The sequence below is a fragment of the Kryptolebias marmoratus genome, linkage group LG3, assembly GCF_001649575.2.
Source record: "Kryptolebias marmoratus isolate JLee-2015 linkage group LG3, ASM164957v2, whole genome shotgun sequence".
NCBI classification, from domain to species: Eukaryota; Metazoa; Chordata; class Actinopteri; order Cyprinodontiformes; family Rivulidae; genus Kryptolebias; species Kryptolebias marmoratus.
The window spans coordinates 11,652,203-11,661,458 of NC_051432.1; the positions used below are offsets into that span (position 1 = coordinate 11,652,203).

At 39.1% G+C, this 9,256-nt stretch overlaps 1 protein-coding gene across 2 annotated transcripts in view; it reads right to left on the reverse strand.

The window, feature by feature from the left end:
* fbxo41 (F-box protein 41) overlaps nt 1-9,256 on the reverse strand; it is a 56,298-nt gene that overhangs the window by 46,592 nt on the left and 450 nt on the right. The window lies entirely within an intron of this gene.

The window sequence follows — 9,256 nt, forward strand, 5'->3', positions numbered from 1 at the left end:
CTTTCTTTTCAGTAAAATTCAACAGTTAAAAATAAAATACTGCCCAGTTAAAGAATATAATATAAACTCCAGGCCTGCAGTGGGTTACAGTGCTATTTTTTTTTTTTTTAAGTACGGTGCTTCAGGTTATTGTACAGAGCGTTCTTATAAAGCGAAATCAACATGAGAACAAGCCAAACCATCAAACAGTGGCCTGTGGCAGGTTGTTTGCTCTGCCTCTGCTTGCTTTTTCAAATCAGCCGTGATCAAGAGGGCTGCAGTGTTATAAGTGTCTGAGTAAACACCTGTCTGGACCTTTTTATTTTTTGTATTTTTTTTCCTTGTTTCTCTGTGGTTTTATTATGGCCTTGCCACCCCTTCGACCTGATCTCACACCCCGCTGAGCTGTCAGGCCCATATTGTTTGTCCAGCTTGGAGGACAATCTGTTTTTACAAAAAGCCCGTCGTCTTCCTCACAGTTTAATGAAGGATTTCTCTGTGTCGTCTTGGATAAAATGGATGTTTTAAACTGCGATCATTTGCCGTTTTGCGAATCATAGTTATTCAAACTGAACACTTTCATTTTGAGTGATGACTGCTGCTATGTGCCTTTCTAAAAACAGCAACACTGCGAAAATATTTTGGCTAGCACGGCAAACCAAATTTACACGTATGCTGAAAACACCTGAGGTTTGGATTGTGAGTCTGTGTCACTAATAAATATAATTACAAATGTTGCTTCCTACCACACAAAACACACTGATTATTACTATAATAAAAACAAAGAATTGTTAAACATACCTCAAATAGCATTGGCATTATCCAAACTGAGCCCTCGTTGCCACTGATGACACCCGTGGAACAAAGCAGCTGATTGGCATCATCTGCTCCATTCACCCTCACAATCAGGGCCTTTTTCACGCCTGGGACGACCAGGTGACTGATGACATCAAATCATATTCAAGCAGCAGCAAAGTGCAACGCTTTTAGAAACAATGTATGTCTTATTGGGTTCATGCTGACACTATGTTCTGCAGCAGCTCGAGACACAATCATTCCTAAGCTGTGTATTTAGTATTTATAGATTTAGCTTTAACCTGAACTCTGTTTGTTTGTTTATTACAGGAGGCATACATCAGTTTTAGCAGGATAACCTTTTGTTTGGATGAAGCTATATTATTGCCTCTATGTCTGATTGTAAATTGTTTTAGTGTACTCACAATATCAGAAATTAAATGAAGCCATCAGGTTTGTTTGTTTTCTTTGTTCAAATACTTTACATAATTTGCTCACAGTTATCATTGCCTCTGAAAAAAAAAACACTGCAGTTGAGTTTATAACCTCAGTAGGTTGCACATAAAACATCACCTGGCCCTCAAACATCAATAACATGATATAGTTTGGATCTTTTAATGTGGAAAAGTCAAAAACAATATCTTACCTGTTGTAGTTAGCTCTTTGAAGGACCTCAGTTTGGAGAAACAGCTAGTGGGGTCTTAAAACAACTTTAATCTTAAAAAGCAATTCATGTGAATGTTGCTCTTAAATATTTATATTCCCATCAGTTTTGCTTTACACAAATATTCTGGCATAAATACTGTATTCTGATCTTCCTGCTGGAGGTGCTCCAGGATGGAACAGGAATGCTATAGCTAGCAAAGAATGAAGCACAAAACCTCGGTGTAATAATGGGCAGTGACCTAAATTTTAAGTCTTATAACTCATACCACCAAATTAGCATTTTATCATTTGAAAAACATTTAAAAAGTTGACAAGCTTCTATCTAAATCTGTCTTGTTTTTCCATGTGTTTAATACAATACATAATTCTGCATAAATATCTTGTACTATTTTAGCCATTTATATAACAAACTTTCAGATCATTCAGCAGATGGATGCTATGACTGTTGTTTTTTGTTACTTTTATACTTTTCAAAATATTTAAGTTTATTTCGAAATATTTCCCCTCGCCAAAATACATTGATAACTCTTCAATTCCTTTTTAAAACATTGCTCTCTACTTCAGCATAATTACTTGTTTTTGTCTTCTTATGCTCCTTTTTTAGCTACTAATATGCTACTTTTAACTTTTAGCTACTGTTCTGCTACTTTTAGCTAGCCTTTTTCTACTTTAAGGTAGCCTGTTGCTACTTTTAGCTTCTAGCTAGACTATTGCTCATTTTAACTAGCTTTCTGCTATGTTTAGTCTTTAACTGGCATTTAGCCAGTTTTCTGCTTCTTTTAGCTTTAACAACTCTTCTTTGGCAAATTTCAACAAACTCATTCAGAACTCAGACTGCATTTTAGCATGAAAAGGAACATCTCTAACTTTTTCTTAGTTTTTTCTTCAAGAAATCTTTATACACATTTGTACTTTTATGTTCCCTATGGTTTGTCCTTACTGAAAAGCACATTAAACTCCTTTATGCATAAAATGCTCTTTATGATTAAAGCCAGACTTGGCTTGACGAGCTTCTGCTGCTGCTGCTGATTGTACCTACAAATATTCACAGGATTCTATGTAAATTGTTGTTTTAAGGCAGCAGCAATCTAGTTTGGACTAGCCGTTAGCTCATCAGGTCGGTCAGGATTAAAGTCTATTTCTCCAAACTGAGGTTGTTCACAGATCTTACCAGAGCAGGTGAGATATTAAGTGTTTACAGTTCCACTCTTAAAGATCTAAACTAGCCGTTTAAACTCTGAAGAATGATAAACACGGGATCGCTCTTCCCTGCTTTAGTGTACAAAATAATAAAAGTAACCCAATTAAAGAAAAATTCAGTTTCCTTCCATCTCTGAAGCTCTACCACTCAATCAGGTGAGATTTATTTCTGTGCGCCTGCCCGCTCCCTGATACAGATTTGTTTTGCTCGGGGGTGTGAGGAGAAGAGTGACTCAAGGTGCATCACAGCTACAGCATGCCAGTCCCCTGCAAGGCTTCAGCCGGAGATGCTGCAGCTCTGAACTGGCACACTGCAGGGGAACGCTGGAGGTGGCAAGCGTTTTGCGAGAGGTGTGACACGAGCATCGTCCCACACTTAAACACTGGAGCTGTTTTCCCTGCTGGAACCTCTCACATGTGCCCCTCTCGCTCCCATGTTCGAATTTCTACAGTCAGTGTCATTAAAGACTGCAAACAAACTGCTCCGCTGTAGTTTCCTTTCAATGACATTAATGCTATGTGAACGTAGTTGGCACACATTTAATTAGCAGCTGACACGGATAAGAATCCCTTGAAGTTTTGACCGTAACGCCTTACAGTCTCTAAACTCCTTTATAAATAAACAAGAGGTCAAGTTAAAGCTCTTACTGTCCTCTCCTACATAACCCTGTCAGAGTGTATTAATCCAGACTAACCCATGGGACTCCCATGGCAGGATAGTCTCCCCGTATGAGGCCTTTCAGGTGGCAGAAAAGGAAAACCCAACCATGTACAGTACATTAGCAAGGTTCCTAAATGCCATTTATACTCCGAAATCCATTTCTTTTTTTAGCAGCATTAGATTTATATTTGAAAGGATAAAGCAAACATAACATACCAGATTTAGTATTTATGCACCATGTAATATTAAAAACCAACTACTAGAAGCATTTCTTAGTGGATTCAGGTCTTTAACACTGTTTTTATGCTGACTAGCTCATGTAGTGAAAGCATGGAGGTAAAAAGGGTAGTTTTATGATAAAGATTGTATCTATTAATTTTTGCCTTCTGCCATTAGACTTTGCTTTTGTGTGTGTGTGTGTGTTTATTCGTTAGCAAAATATCACAAGAAACAGTGGACCGATTTTACTTATTCTTTCAGAAAGTAATGGTCCCTCTGGTTGGAAATTGACCTGTCTACCACTGGGCCAAGCTGCCTCCAGCTTGATGTACATGACTGGGTCTCTTAGGGTCCACCCGATCAAGATGGCTGCCAGAGCTAATCAACATTAGCAAACACAAAAATGACTAACTCTGTTAACTTTGCCAATAATAGCCTAGAATTTGGTAGGAAGTGGCTGAGAGTCATCCGTAAACCATATTCTGAGGGACAACAGATCTCATAAGGTTGCCATTAACTACTTGAAACAACCTCGTCTGTCTGTTAGCAAAAAATCTCCTGACCCATTAGATGGATTTCACCAAGAGACCTTAGCAGATACAAAAATGACAATTCAGTCAGTTCAATAGATACTGAGCTAAAATTTGAGGTTGTATGAGCTGAGAGTCTTTCCCAACACTTACTTTGAGGGCTACACATTTTGTAAAACATTTGCTTAAATTTTTGGCATTAACTATACAAAACAACCCTATCTGTTAGCAAAAAGTCTAACATCACTACCACCTAAACCAGGTTTGTGCATCAAGGCCACTGGTAGTCTATTGGAATGACCAAAAATATTATTAGCATGCAGAACGTGAATGCCTGGTACCTGAAATGTAACGATCAACGATTTATTGCAGTCCGAGCAGTACTTTGTGATGTTGTTATTGTGCTCACTGATATTACTATGATGATAAATTTGCAATAAGTCATGCAGCCTGAATCTACAACTCCCCAACGCTCATATGGAGCTTTTTTAGGGTTGTTTCCTCTCAGTGTTTGCGCTGCAACTGTTTTAGTTCAGTCCCATCGCTCTCAGAGATGCTTGAGGCAACAAAAGACAGGTGCGCACAAAAGCTTAGTAAAAATACTTTAACGCATACGACCTGCTCACAACAGCAGACAACAAGCAGCAACTATCAGGAGAGAACATCTCGAAGCTCAAAAATTAAAACAATGCAAAAAAAAAGTTACATTTGCCTTCACTTGACAGACAAAAGAAAAGGACTCTATGTGAATGTTAATTTACCTCAAAAAAGAGGCCCTTAAAAAAGGTGTGTGGTGCCCCTGATGCACCAGTTTAGAGTCATTGTAAAGCAGCTGAAAATAACTGGAAAAGAAAATCATTTAATAATAAATCCAAAAAACTGCAAAGATTGTCACTCAACACATTTCTAACCAATAAAGCCACATACATTAAAACATTCCAGTGTCTCGTGTGAAATGAAAGCAAAGAAACAAGGTTTGTGAGTCCCTCTTTTCTTGAAAAAGAACCAAACGTGTTCAGTGCAGAGTGCTGCCTCTTTTCTTGGGATATTCCACAGCCCCCAAACCCCTCAAATAAATCTTTGCAGTCCTACATCTATTGATCCAGCCATACAATTACAACAACTGGCAAGTAAAGGGAGAATTAACGTTCATCTTTACGCCAAATTGTTCTGTTAGAACCTGCATTCAGAGTGAAAGTGACGAAATGCCTGTCATCCGCCACCTCGCGTTTTAAACAGAAATCTTGTGTGATGTGTTAGCGCAGGAGTATGCCTTGGGGCTGATGATGATGTGTTAGGGATTTATCACTAAACTAATGCCTCGAAAATGGACTCTGAGATGTTTTTTGTTTGTTCTTTGCTTCTTCATCAAAAGAGGGATCGTCTGTATATTTAAGGTGGTCATATTGTTATGGCTTACCAGCGCAATAATAGTAAAATTGCCCTCCTCCACTCTGACTAGCCGATGATCCAAAGCTCATTAAGCATGAGCAGTGGACCTGATGGAGATGTTTATTATTTAATGATGCAGCTATATAATTAAATACATCCGGTCCCAAGTTTTATAAGCATGTTGATGCCATCATAATGAACATATATTTAATAAATTAAAAAACATCAACTGCAGCCTGGCGCTGGTCCAGCGATGGTAATAGCCTACTGCATAATGTTTTCTGTGTCTAAACTGGCATAATGAACAATTTTGTAAAAAATACTACAACATATTATTGAGGTTTTTGAGACAAGCTCAGTTTAAACAATGAGGAACAATAAATAGATGAAAACTAGGGCTAACTTTGCCTAGATCTGGTACCAGGATCTTGAGCTTGAGGCAAGTTTAGACAGAGATGGAAAGAGTCAATCACAAATCTGACCTGATGGATGGACTCACTCTGCAGCTCACCACTGTGTTTTATTGATCCAGATGCTTGTTCAATAAAAGAATTACATAGATCAACAAAGAGAGGTTTTTATCTACTTCAGCAGTGTGTTTGTCTGTCTGTATGCTAATATATCAAAATATCTCATGAACTATTGATGCATTTAAATGAAACTCTCTGAAAGTAATCACTGGATCTACTTCTACAACCAATTAACGTTTGGAGTCACTCCCATTCAAAATAGCTGCTAAGGCTAATCAACCTTAGCGAACATAAAAATGGCTATAGCTCAGTTTTACAGATATTGAGCTAAACTTTGGTGTGGCAGTAGCCACACCAAACACATACTCCAAGCACCATGGGATGCCACAAGAACTTTATTTAAAACGTTGGCATGCCAGGCAGCAGGCAATATGCAAACTGAGCCACAACGAGGAATTTTTCAATATTGAGTTACTATTATTGTTTTCAAATTCTCCATCTCAAAAGCTTGAAAACGATACGTAGTTTGTTGAAATTTGTCGATTTATCACCTGGCCTGGCAATATGCTAGTTTTGGGCTGTAAGACAGAAAATTATTTCTGAAGACAAACATGTCAGAAAACTTTGATTTAAAGCTAGATTATGAAGATTGTATATATATATATATATATGATATCCTGTTAATTTATTATATGACAACTGTTTGTTAAGCTTGTTTATCTTACCATAGACATGATATCAAAGAGAGTGTTAGGCATTACTTTAAGCCTCTGCTGCACATGAATAGCTATGATACGATGACCTGTATCCAATCTGACTAATCCTTTGAAATAACAGCAAGCGAGCGGCAATACTCTTAATTTGCTTTTGATCAATAGGCACTGTGTGCTACAACCTGAACAAGACTGGAGAAGAACCTTCTACAGATCTAATTAATCAGCAGTTCTTCCTCTGTTTAATCTGGAAATTCAGATATCACTTTATCTCCCCAAAACAGGAAATGTTGTTTTTACTTTTATTTACTTTAAAATTCTCCTTGACTCCCCGAACCGGGATCACTCTGACCCGTCATCTACTGCAGGTAAGATACTGCCTACTCAGAAGCACTTCACCTAACCTCGCTTAAAAAAATTCTTTTGGTGGCAGAAAAGATCAGAGGATGTTTCATGAAAACTGTTTTCTTATTAGTGTCAAAATGCTACATCTCTGGCAGATATCAGGAGAGCCAAAGTTCCCCAGGCCTGACCAATGAGGCAGCTCCCTGATCTCCAAGCAACGCCTGGATGAACTTCATTTTAAAAACAGATGTAACAACAACAAAAGTAACAGCCAGGGGATACTTTATCCGTTGTAAATAATGACATTCTACCAGAGCATCAATAAAACACACACTGGGTTGCAAAAGTGTTTAGTAATACGAGTAAAACTGAACGTTTTTGGCCAATCAAGGATAGGATCATGTCTGGCGTAAACCTAATTCCTCTGATCACGCTGAGATCCCCACAGTGAAGCACGGTAGTGGCGGCATCATGCTGTGAGGATGTTTATCATCAGCAGGGACTGGGAAACTGAAAACTGAGCTGAAAGAAAGAGGAATGGTGCGAAACACAGATGCATTTTTTAAGAAGACACTTGTTTTAGGTCTTGCTTGCAGATGGAAGTCCACCTGCAAGCAGGACGACAACACCGCTGAGGAGACACGTCAGAGGTTTAAAGATCAACCCAGTCAAAGGCCAACCCTCAATCCAATCAACAGTCTCTGGTACAATTTAAAGAGTGTTGTCCACATGAAGCGCCCATCTTACTTCAAGGGGCTGGAGAGGTTTTACGAAGAATGGGCAAAATCTTCAGTGACTAAATGCTCATTGAAACGCCACCTGCTTACTAAAAAAAAAAAAAAAGACTCTGAAAGTTCTAACTTTATGGATGAATCCACAGAATATGCATACACCACTTTTTCACTTCTATATCTTTTAGAATTATATAACGAGGATATTTCCGCACTATAACTTCAGTTTTCCAGAGTATCTTGTGTAGAATTATAGTATATATTCAAATTAAATATCCATTTAAATTCAATGTTTTGAGGCAGCAAGACAGAAAGATGCACACTTTTGCAACCCATGGCTGCTTAAAGCTAGTCTTGAATTTGTGAAGTACACAAATGGTACTATTTGACCTGTTTTCGAAACAAATCTTCGGCACCAAACATCAGACTCAAATACTTGAGTTAATCATATTTGCCTTTTAAAACAAACTGACAAACAGAAGCTACTTAGGATCTCCATCATGGTCTGATGTAGGAAACACACATGCAGAGAGATAACTAACACACAGCAGCTACAGACAGTTTCGCAGATAGACTGCGTGAATATGAATCTGCTTCATGGATGCCTCACGCCTGATTAGCTACAGGACTTTTTCAAACTGCGGCTTTGCCATCTCAAAATCTCTTACTGGGTCACCGTGAGCGATGCTCCATGATATGTGGTTCTGCACACGTGTTTATGCATGCATGTTCTGCTGCAGTGCAGACATCAAGATGTTTTGTCTTCAAACGGCAAAATCCAATTTCATTCGGGACGAAACGCAAGCAGTTTCTGTAGCATTTGCTTCCGTTTTCAGCAGTTAACTTTTTTTTTTACTGAATCTGATTTCAAAACAAAATAATAAAAAAAAAAGACTTGAAACCTCCTCAGTCAGTTTCCCAAACTCCAGCAGCAGTGTGCTCCCTCAGCAGGAGCCAAGGCTTACTGGGACAACTTCAGGAGTCCCGTGGGAATGTGTAGCAGAATATTACAGAGTCATGATGGGTTTTTTATTTTTAGTTTTTTCACCTCAGTGTAAGCTCCTCTAACAGCCTGCTTCAGCAGGAACAGACTGATCCATAGATCCTGTATGGATCTATGGAGCATTCTCAGCACTGAAATGACCCAAGTGAGAAGCGCCTGTGCAGAATTAACCCGTCCTGTTGAGTTTGCACACAATTATAGGGAACATTATCATTATTATTGAAATCCAGCAGCAGATCCAGTTCTGACACAAGCAGGCCAGTCTCCCCCCCCCCACCCCACCACTACCTTCCTTTTAGAAAACAGCTGACAGGCGCAGACGGTGACAGATGCCGGATTAAAACAAAAACAAACAAACAAGCCTGATCGGATCACGGTTTCTGACATCTGCACCGCACATGGACGGATGAATCACGAAGCTGCGCCGATCCTGTGGGTGTGGACGAGCGGCTTCACCCGGACTCACAACCATCCAGCGGCAATGAATGGAAGGCGCCGTGATGCTGAAGCACACAGGAGCAGCTCCATTCACATCCAGCTGTGTCCCCCCCC